The sequence below is a fragment of the Dermacentor andersoni genome, chromosome 1 (assembly GCF_023375885.2).
Source record: "Dermacentor andersoni chromosome 1, qqDerAnde1_hic_scaffold, whole genome shotgun sequence".
NCBI classification, from domain to species: domain Eukaryota; kingdom Metazoa; phylum Arthropoda; class Arachnida; order Ixodida; family Ixodidae; genus Dermacentor; species Dermacentor andersoni.
In genome coordinates this window covers 46382304-46396153 of record NC_092814.1, presented here as the reverse complement: position 1 = coordinate 46396153, position 13850 = coordinate 46382304, and the positions used below count along the sequence as shown (strand labels likewise).

General features: G+C 45.9%; 1 protein-coding gene and 2 pseudogenes across 1 annotated transcript in view; all 3 read right to left on the bottom strand.

Moving 5' to 3' along the window:
- LOC126543192 (uncharacterized) overlaps positions 1-13850 on the bottom strand; it is a 96251-nt gene that overhangs the window by 25185 nt on the left and 57216 nt on the right. The window lies entirely within an intron of this gene.
- On the bottom strand, positions 55-231 carry LOC126546422 (U2 spliceosomal RNA; annotated as a pseudogene).
- On the bottom strand, positions 298-477 carry LOC126546503 (U2 spliceosomal RNA; annotated as a pseudogene).

Genomic DNA, 13850 nt, shown 5'->3' with positions numbered 1-13850 from the left:
CTACAGCGAAGCAGTATGTGGCTAGTTTCCAGTGGATCGATATCCGTAGACCAAGAACCGTGGCCCGATCCCGAAGATAGTGCGATACCGAGCAGACCCGCGGCGGTGAAGCAGGCTTCAAGCACTCCACCAACTTGCAAACATAAGTTTAATATCTTGAGTCCAAATACAACCTGTATCAGATATTAAGCTGATAAGAACAGATATTAGACTTTGGCCCACGTCGGCCATGTCTACGTTCGCACCGCCCTCTCTTTGTCGGCGTTCCAAGCGCTTGCGTATCTCTTTCCCTCCGCTATCCTGGTGACCGATCCCGAAGATAGTGCAATACCGGGCCGACCCGCGGCAGAGGTGAAGCAAGCTTCAAGGATTGCGCCAACTAGCAAACATAAGTTTAATATCCTGGATCCAAATACAAACCGTATCAGATATATAGCTGATAAGAACAGATATTACACTTTGACTCGCGTAGGCCATGTCTACGCTCACAACGCCCTCTGTCGGCGTTCCAAGCACTTGCCCATCTCCTTTCCTTCCGCTCTCCCGTGGTGGCGGTCCCGTCGAAACGTCAAGCGTGCCTAGTTTCATCCGGCTCCTCGGGGCGGCGGTCCCGTCGTCCACGTGATTACCCAGGTAGCACACAAAGTCTTGAAAACGTCGTATTAAGGGATTCAACGTCTGAAACGGATTTTTGACCAAAATCGACGCATCAAAGACGTTCCAAACAAGATAGCTTAAAAACGAGGGGTGAATACGTTTTGATAACGTTGGAAGCCAGGCAGCTTAAAAACGAGGGGTGAATACGTTTTGAAAACGACTCAAGGCGCCACCGCCACGCCACGGCGCGTCAGCCTCTTTAGCGGCTTCTACAATATTCAACAACCCATCAACGCGATCCAACCTTGCGCAAGGTGGCGATACCGTCGTCAAATCATGTGATCAAGGTGGCCACGTGATTCGTGATGCCAGGCGAGCCGGGCATAGTCGCGTCGTCATGGCGTCGTCGCGTCACCGCACTCGCATTGCGCTGTGGTGTGTTTGCGGCTGTTCTGAATGTGCTGCCGCTGCCCTTTGCTATGTAAGTGTTGCAGTGTTTTGCTGTCAAGAAAACGATATTCTGTGATCAGTTTGGGTTGTGCGATATGTTTGTGTGGTTTTAATTTGGAAATCAGTAGTGTTTTCAATTGTTATGTGACCAAGGCGGCCATGTTATTCGTGAAGCCGGGCATAGTTGCGTTATCGCACTCGCATGGCACTATGGTCTGTTTGCGACTGTTCTGAATGTGCTGCCGCTGCCCTTTGTCATGTAAGTGTTGCAGTGCTTTGCTGTCAAGAAAACGACATTCTGTGATTAGTTTGGGTTGTGCGATCTATTTGAGCCGGGCATAATAGCGTTATCGCACTTGCATTGCGCTGTGGTATGATAGCGGCTGTTCTGAATGTGCTGCCGCTGCCCTTTGTCATGTAAGTGTTGCAGGGTTTTGCCGTCAAGAAAACGACGTTCTGTGATTAGTTTGGGTTGTGCGATCTGTTTGTGTAGTTTAATTTGGAAATCAGTAGTGTTTTCAATTGGAGGGCGCGGAGTGGAGGGCACTAATCAGCTCTTCAAGTTCATTGTCATGTTATGTGAGGCGCCTTTTCACTGACGCTGTAATTAAGGCGTTAAGGGCAGTATAAGGACGAAAGTTAGAGGGACGAAATCGTGCCTGTGTGTCCCTAGCGTCGGGATCGGCCGCTATGCGTGATCCTAACAAGAAAGCATTTTGCAGAATGCGAAGAAAGGCGGCAAAATTTCTGTCTGTGCGCACCTTGCCGATCTCCGCAACAGAGCCGTCATCGTGGTATTTTAGTCTCCCGTTTAGCAAGAGTGTTGCAGACAAGGGAACTGGTTCAAACAGGCTTTTCTTTTAATGATTCAGTACTAGTGCGGTATCCCAAAAGGTGAGGTCAAGTGCTCGCCCTATTTTCTTCCCTCGCGCTACAGCGCACTGACAGAATTTTGCGTGCACCATACCGTGCTTTTATCGTTTGCGCTTCAGGTTCTCGATTGTGTTTTCGCCCCCTTTACCCACGTGATGGGTATTTCATGGTATTACCGGGTACCACATGTGTCCATATATTGTGTCCAATATATGAAACGGCCAAATTCAATTTTATTTGACGCCTCAAATGGTAGTAATGTATTGAGTCCCTTGTAGCTTTGTGCTTGTTATCAATTTTACTATTTGGCGAATGGATACAGCATGTACGCTGCATAACTCGCTTGTGGATACTGCATACGTGAGTCGAGTATGCCCTTGGTATAAAATAACTTGTATGCTTTAGGTAGTACGATTGTTTGCAGTTTGGGACATGTGTGGGAATGTACGCTGTGCGCCCTTCGCGCTTTACGGCGGCCTGCCGAGTTCGTGCGGGTGCCATGTGTGCGCATGGAGTTCGCGAAGCGCTCTCGCAGTTTTTTATATATATATATGCATGTGTTCTGTTCGCGCGCTTCGCACAACAGGGCATGTCGCAGTTCTTTGTCCTTGTGCAACACATTTTCCTAGCGTGCGTCTGTGCATTATTTGGTACCGGTTTCACACGGGGCTCTTTTAGCCGCTATCCAGTCCGTTACAAATCGAATTTCTCGGTCGTGATTGGCTCCTCTGCGCAAGCTACGAGAGTGAGCCAGTCGCATCGATAATTTCGATCCGGATCGGGCGTGATCGCGATCGAGAGTGGTCGTGTGACACCGGTTTTACACATGGCTCCCACATAGGGAACACTTTAAGTTCAATGCTACTGAGTGAAGAGCAAGTGCATATATATGCCAGTGGTGGTATGTGGGCAAGTCTCTCTGGTGAAGCCAATACTTGTGCATTCAATACATTTCAATTACCAGCGTAGTGCATCAATGTGTCTACTTCGACAAAATGGAGCACCAGTGCAGATATCTGAGCATACCTGTCCAGGGCAGCAAGTGTGTCTACATTGAAACCACTACCAGCATGTGCGGCAGTTCTATTTCCAGCAGCGGGACTGCACAATAATCAGTAGGGTGCTCTCAAGCTGTTTATCTATGAAGCTCTGCCTGGACTGTGTGCCAAATATTTTTGGACGTGAAAGTGGGGGTGAATTGGTAAACATCAGTGGAACTGTGCCTGGACTTTGTGGCAAATGTTTTTGGATGTGAAAGTGTGAGTGAACTGGCAAGGAATTTGCTCTGGGCTACATGTGTTAAACGTTTTTCTCATTCAGAGTGCTTTTTTTTACTTTAGGAGACTGGAGATGTGCGCAAAGTGTGACATGTCAGTGTGCTAATTAATGTATTTGCTGGTTTGCAAATTATTCGTTGCAAATTGTTACACAAATGCAGCTTCCAGTGCATTCCAGTTTATTTCCATGTTTATGTAAGTTTCTAATATGAGGCTTGCATATTCATTTCTCACGTTCTGGAGTGGCAAGATGCAGCATTACTGTCTCATCGTTCGCTGTACTACAGTAGTGTTCACTTGTTACACTGAATCCCCCGTTTAAGTATTCTGTACTAATTTCACTTTTTTCTTTTTTGTTGTATGGTTATTTTTTCTCGCCATTACCTTCTTTGATATATCCTAAAGGCAATATTTCCAATTTTGCATTGTTCCCATTTTTTTTATTTCTGTCACAGGTACGGTATGCGGTGGTATTTCTTTTTGTGCTCTTTTCAAGCTTCTAGCTGATAGGTAACATTACTTGGAGGCAGTTACCATCCGATTCATACTCTTGCATTTTTCAATCTACTTCTTCCATTCGTTCCGATGTCACTTCTGCATAACTCTAGTCCATCTAATAGCACGTGCACTTTACTATGATAAATTAGACACTTTAGTACACTCCAGGTTCTTCTGTTCATTTTTGTATGTGTACTTGGAATTTTGTTTATGTGCTAGTGAATGTTCACTTTCGAGTTCATTACGAATCCTTTCTGCGACTTTTGTCATTGTTGATGTACCTTTACTTCTATTTGCATTTCTCACACAGTTCGTTCGAACCTTGCATAAGCATTACATTTTAATAAAGTGTTTTTGCTTTGTCACAATGTTCTCATTTCATGCACTCTTGGCATGAAGGGCTTGGTCTGGCCACCTGCCAAGACGTGGCCATTTGTTCTTTGCAGGATGTCATTCCCATTGTGGTTGTAAGCATCGTAGCTTACTAAAGGCGGTATTAAGGATTTATTATTCCTAACAGGCTCATTTTCGTGCGACTTGGTAGAGGATGCGCCGGCCATGCGGGGAACAGTGCTTGGCACTGCGCCGTGGCTCTTACAGTCAACACCGACGCTTCTACTCATCTGGGGCGCGATTGGAGATCGTTGTTCGAAACGCCCGATCAGTTTCACCTCACGCGATTGGCCTAGGCCGTGCCAACGGGTGCGGCTGACGACGTCTGCGCGGCATAGGCCAGTCGCGTGAGGCGAAACTAAACGCGTGTTTTGAACAACGATGTCTGATCGCGCCCGTCACCCGCGAAAATTAGCTTCAGATGATCGTAAACCTTTCAAGACCGCTTCTAGACCAGCTTTTTGATAACGTCCTAAAAACGTTTAGAAATTGGTTACGAATAGTTTTGCCAAAGGGATTACTTGTGTCTTTCCCAATCCTATTTCTAGACCAGCTTTTCGAATACGTCTTGCAGACCTGTTCTAGATCGTCTCAAGAAAGTAATTAAGCCGGACATTAGCAGAGATATACGACGTTTTCCCGCCGAAGTTCTCTCATTCGTGTCTTCTTTAACCCGTTTTTATCGTCTTGGATAAACGCTACGAAAACGTTACGTATCTCTTTTGTGCTACCTGGGTATGTATAAAAGTCACGGTAAATGAGTCCGTACCTATGTTCAAAATTCTGTGTCACCTCTGTGTCGTATACTAAACAGCTTCGCTGGTCATCCACCTTCACAGAGTGGAACGGTTCATGATTTTTCTGTAACTTTACAGAAAAACAATAAACAGCTTATTTTGGTAAAATCACAGAAAATAGAAGGGAACAGAAAAGATGCGTTACAAAAACTGCCATCCCTTTCCTCTTTATTTAACGGTTTTCTTTTTTTCTTTTTTTTTACATTGTACCCTCCCGGGTTTGGTATGGCTGCTGCTAGCTGCTGTCTACTGCTGGGTCGGTCGGTATCTCGGCGGATATTATTGTGGATACATATACCAAGTTTATATGTGGATCGAATGCGAGTACCAATAAACGGACTATATGCCCTATAAACCCTATATGCTCACCGGCAAAGTCGTGCCAGTAAATTCATCAATGTTATGCGTAATAAAAAAAATCCTACGTACAAACCCGAAGCTATATTGTCAGCTCATAGTTATCTCGAAAGTACACCGACCTTTTAATGGAAAAGCTCATTACGTTTAACAAATTCTTTTATTTATTTGATTTTCTTTGATTTAGTCATTTAGTATGTACCACTGAGTGTTCGTGTATTCCTGGCCAATCCTCCAGAATTGTTTTGTGTCACTGCGACGCAAGAAGTACAGAAGCCCTAGATGTAGCTAGACATGTGTCGTACTTCTCTGTAATTACAACTTTCATCGCCATTCTTCTCAGGACAAGAGAGAGAGATAGAACAAAGGGAAAGAAGGGAGGTTACTCAGCAGGGACAATCCTGTATGCTACCCTACACTGGGGAACGGGGAGTTAGAAAGACAAAGTAGAGGGAGAGAGAAATAGTTCGGTTAAGAGTAAGTATGCTGCAAAGTAGATATGAAAGAAATGAGTACAAATACACATATTATCGAAAGTTGAGGGATATATATAGGAGATCGGCAACATATGAAATAATAAAACAAATAAAGTCAATATAAAATTCAAATTCGACTGGGGATCATACATAATTATCGATAAAGTAAATCAGCAAAAATGACTTCCGAGAAAAAAGTCGCAGTTTCGCCCGAAAGGCGAAGCATCGATTGCGATAGCCCATTAGTGGACAACTATACGAAGCATAGATACTTTTATCGGCCGTATAAACTCGTAAGCATAAGCACACTAACTCAATTAACAAGTATGGTGTCACGCGCGCACAAGCAAACATGAACACATCTAACTCGCTGACCGCAGAAACTGGCTGTCAAACCGCTGGCGTTAGGAAACGCGGCAGCAGCAGCGAGCGAAGTGACATTCGTGCTGTCAATCGCTTCGACGAAAAGTGAGTGCTGAGAACACACAGCACGCACAGAGCTACGAGCCGCCGACGCACCTAGACTCTGCCCACAACGCAGATCGCTCTCAAGATACGTCCGGGCGACCGCGTGTAGCCGCCACATGCGCAGTTGTAGCCGGAGTACACTGTAAAATAATTTACACCCTTAAAAGTGAAAAAGGGTGTAAATGTGTCTATAACTCACACCCTGAGGGTGTCGGTTATACAAATCACACTATAAGGGTGTGAGTGATAGACACATTTACACCCTTTTTCGCTTTTAAGGGTGTAAATTATTTTACAGTGTAGAACGCCGCCCCCTCTCTCTCCCCTCCCCCCGGTGCCTCACAACGGTGGGTGCCTCGCGCGCGACCGGAGACGGCGAGCTTCCTGCCCGCTTTCTTCTCTTACGCGGGGGCGAGATTGAGCCGCGATCGTCGGCTCCCCTCGCACGCCTTCACTCGCACAAACAGCGTAGGGCGCGCGGCGACGGTGTTATCGCCCTTGGACTTTACACGGATCCTCACGGCGACGGCGGAAATGCGCTTGGAGTGCCCATACAATTGCTATCGCGATAAAAAGGAGGAGGTGGGGAGGAGGGGCAAATTTTTCGCAGCAAGCAAGGGAAGGTCCCTTGGAACGCGCGGCTATAGCCATGTTTTCGTGACTGGGACAGCTATACAGGGTGTACCAGCTAACTTTAGCCAGAGTTTAAAATATGCAAATGCCATGTAGCTGGATAGAACAAAGGTAATGTTACTTTCCGTTGCTTGGAGATAAACTGTTTTTTTATTCCGCCTAATTAGATAATTATTCTGAATTAATCAATTTCTCAAATATTATCATTATATGAAAAGTGTCAATGAAAAAATTGTAGAGCGACATGAAAAACTCCCGATACACTTTCCGTTGCTCAATACGTGCAATATAAAAGTGTTTTTTTCGAGCGTGAAAGAAGCCCGCAAATGCACGCAATATTGCCGCGCGACTGGCCCTGTATATAGTCGGTGACAACCTAAAAATTACAAACAAGCTCCACCCACAAAAACGCAGTGCACCTGCCCTTGACCTCTGAAAGCGAGACAAGACAGCTGGAGCCCACTCACATTTGTATACAAAAAATAGATATACAAGCATTAGGTTTACTCCTTTCCGTGACCTCGAGCAGCACTGAGTGTTTAAAACAGAATTTTTTTTTTCTTATAGATCTGTCTTCGTGTCATTGGTTTCAGATGAGATATGAATGTCTAGGGCAAATTTTATTGTTGATCCTGATATCACCACTAAGCCAAAGATAGTATTTTAGCGCGAAACAACGAGCTTTTATTTTCCAATTAGCCCAGGAAAAGAGCAACATAACTAGAAGAGCAACATCGCTAAGCTATGAGTGGACTTAGCTCGCTCGGCTCCGTTTTAGAAATGAAGGGCAGGTGCACTGCATTTCTGTGGGTGGAGCTTGTTCGCAATTCTTACGTTGCCACCGACTGTAGTTGAACATCGCATCGTATTTCTAGTGCATCACATTTGTGTTAACCGGAATAATTCACTAGGAAGGAGCATTGCTTTAATGAGCGAGCCGGAAGCCGCTTGAGTGGGCGAAATTGCCTTTAACGAAATCATGTAAACAGCTAGCGCATTGAGTTAAGAGAGAGAGAGAGAAAGCGAGACGTCAGCCGCTTACTATCTTTCCTCGCAGGCGAGGGGCGCTTACTGAAAACACGTGCGAGCGAACCGCACGCCGTCACGCACCATATGTGCGTGACGCACCACATGTAAACACTGGCGCACTGCATTGTGACCGTGTGCTAGGAAATACGACGCGTTATCGTTACATTCATCAAAAAAAAGAAAAAAAAACATGCGGCTACTGTCATGACAGGTGCGTTGCGAGCCGAATCAACATCGCATCGACACCATTTACCCGACGCCAACGATTGTTGTACCACTTATTACTGCGAAATTGTATTTCATGAAAACAGTGAAGGGTGTAGCACACGCATACTTCCTATGTACCTTTTCCTCTAATAAATCTCTGGCACTGTTTATGATAGAGCTTACTCCGACAATGCGACACGTCAAAGCATGCTTGTCATTGCTGCTGCGCGGGAAAAACAGATGTCGACATGCATCTAAGCAATCATTAGTCACATGTGATGTGCAATGATGGCATCGCGCGTTTAGCAGTTCATTCCACCTTGCCACATTTTTTTACCTTTTATACTTTTGCCGCGTTAAGATAGTTTCGTAGCAGTCGACCGGTTGTATCGGCGCAAATAGGCCACTGTCGGAACCCGAAGCAAAAAGAAAAGCTGTCCTGGAGCAGTTATCTGTTGTTCCACCTTAGTTATGCTTATTGCACTCCAAAATCCTCGCATTGAGAAGAATGTCCGCATGTACTGAATTTGAGGGGAAAACGAAGAGCCTGAGCCGGCTTCAGTGTTGCGGAGTTACCACTCCGGAATAGGAATGGCAAGCGGAATCGTTCCATATTTTCGCGCCCCCGGAATAATGGGAATGGAATTAAGCACATTTTGCCCGAATGGAATGGGAATGTAATTACCTCTTTTTCCGAAAATAACGCGCTTTTTCGTCTACGCGCTGTTTTTTTTTTTTTTTTTTGTCAATATATGCCGAAGAACCAACCAGCCCACGTTCAAACATTAGTATACAATTAACCCACGGCCCTCAGACCCCAGCAGCTGCAGAGTACCTGACCAAGGCGGCAGTCACACCTGTAACGCAGCACAGGGTGCTAAGAATTTCTGGGTCCGGACAAGCCGCCAATAGAAACTGACCCTGCCAACCTTTAACAGCTGAACTCTGTCAAGTGAGGCTAGCTTAGCAGGACTCTTTGAGGAACTATCAGACGTTGTTTGGGATATTATCGGCCTTAGTGAGATTAGAAGAACTGCTGAGGCTTATACATTGTTAATTAATGGTCATGTCCTCTGCTATAGAGGTCTCCCAAATAGGAAGTTATACGGGGTAGGATTCCTAATACATAAGGACATAGGGGGCAACATTGACCAATTCTACAGCATTAATTAGACGGTAGCAGTAGTCGTAATAAAACTTAATAAGAGGTATAAATTAAAGGTGGCACAAGCCTACGCTCCCACCTCCAGTAATGATGATGATAAAGTAGATCAATTTTATGAAGACGTAGAATTAGCCATGAGAAAAGTGCAAACTCAGTATACTGTAGCAATGGGCGACTTCAGTGCAAAAATGGAGGAAAAGCAGGCTGGTGAACAAGCAATTGGCAACTACGGCGTCGGTTCTAGAAGCACTAGAGGAGTGATGTTGGTAGAATTCGCGGAAAGCAATGCGCTACGAATAATGAACGCCTGCTTCAGAAAGCGTAGCAACAACAAGTGGACCTGGAAAAGCCCTAATGGTAAAACAAGGAATAAAATCGATTTGATACTTTCTGCCGATCCCAGCATATTGCAGGATGTAGAAGTGTTAGGTAGGGGTGCAGTGATCATAGGCTACTGAGGTCTAGAATTCATCTGAATTTGAAGAGAGAAAGTGTAAAATTGTTCAAGAAGAAACAGGCCAACCTAGACGCAGTAAGGATAAAAACAGATCAATTCAGGCTGATACTTGCAAACAAATATGCAGCCTTAGAACAGAGAGATGATGATGATGACATAGAGGTAATGAATGAAACCGTAGCGAGGCGGGCTTCAGAGGCAGCAATTGAAGTGGGAGGCAAGGCACCAAGGCAACCAGTAGGCAAGTTCTCCCAAGTAACAACGCACCTAATAAAGAAACGATAAAGCATGAAAGTGTCCCACTCAAGAGATAGGATAGAATTCGCGGAAACTGATGAACAAGGCGAAAATAAGGGATATTCGAAATTATAAAGTGAGAAAGACTGAAGAAGAAGTAAAAAATGGACGCAGCTTGAAATCAGTGAGAAAGAAACTTGGCATAGGACAAACCAAGATGTATGTACTGAAAGATAAGCAGGGTAATATCATCAGCAATCTCGAAGGTATAATAAAAGCAGTGGAATAATTCTATACTGACCTGTACAGTACCCAGAGGGCTCGGGAGTACTCCATTCAAAACAATAATGAACAGGATACAGAAACTCCTCCTATAACTAGAGATGAGGTCAGAAGGGCCTTGCGAGACATGAAACGGGGAAAAGCGGCATGAGAAGATGGAATAGCAGTCGATTTAATCAAAGATGGAGGAGACATAATGCTAGAAAAACTGGCGCCTCTCTATATGAAGTATCTACCGACTGCAAGGGTCCGAGAAAACTGGAAGAATGCAAACATTATACTAAACCACAAAAAGGGAGACGTTCAAGAATTGAAATAAAGAAAGGCGTCAGGCAGGGAGATACGATCTCTCCAATGCTGTTCACAGCGTGTTTACAGGAGGTATTCAGAGACCAGGATTTGGAAGAATTGGGGATAAGAGTTAATGGAGAATACCTTAGTAACTTGCGATTCGCTGATGATATTGCCTTGCTTAGTAACTCAGGGGACCAATTGCAATGCATGCTCACTGACGTGGAGAGGAAAAGCAGAAGGATGGGTCTAAAAATTTATCTGCAGAAAACTAAAGTAATGTTTAACAGTCTCGGAAGAGAACAGCAGTTTACGATAGGTAGCGAGGCACTGGAAGTAGTAAGGGAATACATCTACTTAGGACAGATAGTGGCCGAGGATCCGGATCATGAGACTGAAATAATCGGAAGAATAAGAATGGGCTGGGATGCGTTTGGCAGGCATTCTCAGGTCATGAACAGCAGCTTGCCATTATCCCTCAAGAGAAAATTTTATAACAGCTGTGTCTCAACAGTACTCACGTACGGGGCAGAAACCTGGAGGCTTACGAAAAGGGTTCTACTTAAATTGAGGACGACGCAACGAGCTATGGAAAGAAGAATGACGGGTGTAACGTTAAGGGATAAGAAAAGAGCAGATTGGGTGAGGGAACAAACGCGAGTTATTGACATCTTAGTTGAAGTCAAGAAAAAGAAATGGGCATGGGCAGGACATGTAATGAGGAGGGAAGATAACCGATGGTCATTAAGGGTTGCGGGCTAGATTCCAAGGGAAGGGAAGTGTGTATAGATGGAAGCGTGTAAGCGGGAAACGGGTATAGACGATATTCTAATTGACATTAAGACACAAAAATGGCGCTGGGCAGGTCATGTAATGCGCAGATTAGATAACCGTTGGACCATTAGGGTGACAGGATGGGTACCAAGAGAAGGAAAACGCAATCGAGGACGACAGAAGGCTAGGTGGTGCGACGAAATTGGGAAATTTGCGGGTGCTAGTTGGAATCGGTTGGCGCAGGACAGGAGTAATTGGAGATTGCGGGGAGAGGCCGTCGTCTGGCAATGGTTTAGGACAATGGTTCCGTGGCAGCCGCTCTACCATCTGAGCTAACCAGGCGGCTACCTGGCTAGCTCCACCTTGCGGGTTTCCGCAGAACTACTACGTCAAACTCTTGCCTTTGCTTCGTGTTGTCGACAAATTCGACTTCGCCCTGCCATCTGCTAGCCGCCTGGTTAGCTCAGATGGTAGAGCGGCTGCCCCGGAAAGGCGGTGGTCCCGGGTTCGAGTCCCGGACCAGGACGAATTTTTCTTCAACTATGAGGCTTTTCTTTCGAGGAACCCGTATGGGTTTCCTTTGTAGCAATTGCTACGAACGGGTGGGTGTCTGATTTTCCCTTTATTCATTACAGCGCCTCGGTCAGCCCCATAGTCCGATGTAAGCTATACGTTTTCTCGACGCTAAGTGAATCCCCGATCGGCAGGAACCGAAAGGCGGCCACGTTGCCGAGGGCGGCGGACTTGACCGGCTCTGCACCGATGTTCGCGCGTCCACGTCTGAATGATCGCTCGTTAGCGCCAGCCTGTGCCGCCGAGGCCGCCAGCACACAACACCGCCTTTCTCGCTTTCTCTCCCCCTTCTCGCCGGGGAGGCGCGCGGCTTGTACCTGCCGCGGCGATCGTGTGCCGATGGAGTAAACACGACGCCGTCGGAAACGCGTGCGCCAGCTGAGCGGCTCCCACGAATGCAAATGGCGGCGCCGCACAAGCTCGTTGTCAGACGGGAGAATGGCTAGGACGGAGAGCAGCTCGCCACAGTGCAGAGGTCTTCCTTGCTAACAGTTCCTGCTAAGTGTTTCCCAAAGAGAGCGCAGTCGCGTGCACGTCAGGCCACTGCTTTTGGGCGCGTTGCCTCCGTCGGTGGTGTGGATCGTGCACCTTGATAGCGAGCGAGAGGCCGGAAAGCTTCGTATACTGCGACACCACGACGCAATTTTGCCCGCTTACGACAACAGCTGCTAAATATAGACCGCAATAAAATCGATCCTCTCCTGTAGTTTCTTTCTTGCATCGGACAAATTCTTCTCGTTTGTTCAATTTTAGCAGAATAGTGCTGAGGGGTGTGGTTGGTACATTAAAGCATCAAGAACAAAGAGCGCAAAAGACGTCAGCGCTGGTTATAAGTGCTGCAGGCGTAGGAGTTTGCTAATCTGTGCGCATCTTTTGCGCTGTTCGTTGCTCGTTCATCCTTAGCTCTGTCGCACGTTCTTGCTTGTGTGTCCATCCTGTAACTGTTAGCGCGATGTGCTGGCCTCTCCGCCATCAATTTACTACCTTCTTTCTTTTTATTTTTTAGTAACTGTGCTTAAGCAGACGTTGGTGCATATATCTGTGGCGCAGGCTACGCCTCTTTCCTGAAACGGTAGTATTGCTCATAAAGTTCATAACAAAAACAATTGTACAATAAATCACAGAGACATTCACGTAAAAACAATATAAATGTTCACACAATATAAACGTTCACAACATGTATGCTCACAAAGTATACTTGTTTTTGGGCAGTTGCAATTGCGTTCTATCTTGAGTGTCACATTGCAAGCACAACGCTCGCGTACGCGGACAGAAGTCACAGAAACACGAAAATCATTTCCATTATGAGCCAGTTGTTCTCTCTCACCTACGCGCCGCTGTAGCTGGAGTTCAATTGCTGAACGCAAGGTCCCGAGTTCGATTCCCGACCGTATAACGGCCACATTCCGATCGGGGCGCGAAATGCAAAAAAAAAAAACGCTCCTGCACTGCATGCACGTTACAGAACCCCACGTCGCCGATATTAATCTGGCGCCCCCCAATACGGCGTCTATCATTGCCCGTGGGTTGTTTGGGACGTTAGACTCCGCACAATTTAATTCGATTTATTTTGTCCTTTCTCATTTGTTATTTTCTGACGCTGCTTCGTAGATCGAAAATTCTACACTTCCAGCGAGTGGAGCGTTCGACCCGATGGCAAAGTAATAAAAAAAAAAGTCATGCGAGCATGCCAATCAAGATATAAACGGATCGGGAAAAGGAACAAAGAGTATAGACACGAGGAACAGGCACATGTCCAGCACACACTATTTCCCTGATTGTAACAGCTCATGTAGTAAGTGACCTAACCTCTCCGGCTTGAAGTTCTATGGAATAGCGCCTTGAATGGTTAAGCATTTTATGAAATTCTCGCCTCGCCTACATCGGTGGCCTGTCGCTTTTCCATCATGCTCTTCTCCTCGATCAGAATTCACAGGTTTTCGTTCGCAAGTGCTCATTGCTACTGGCCAGCCGCCTTCTCTTATATGTCCAAAATCACAATTGGTTGGCATTCTC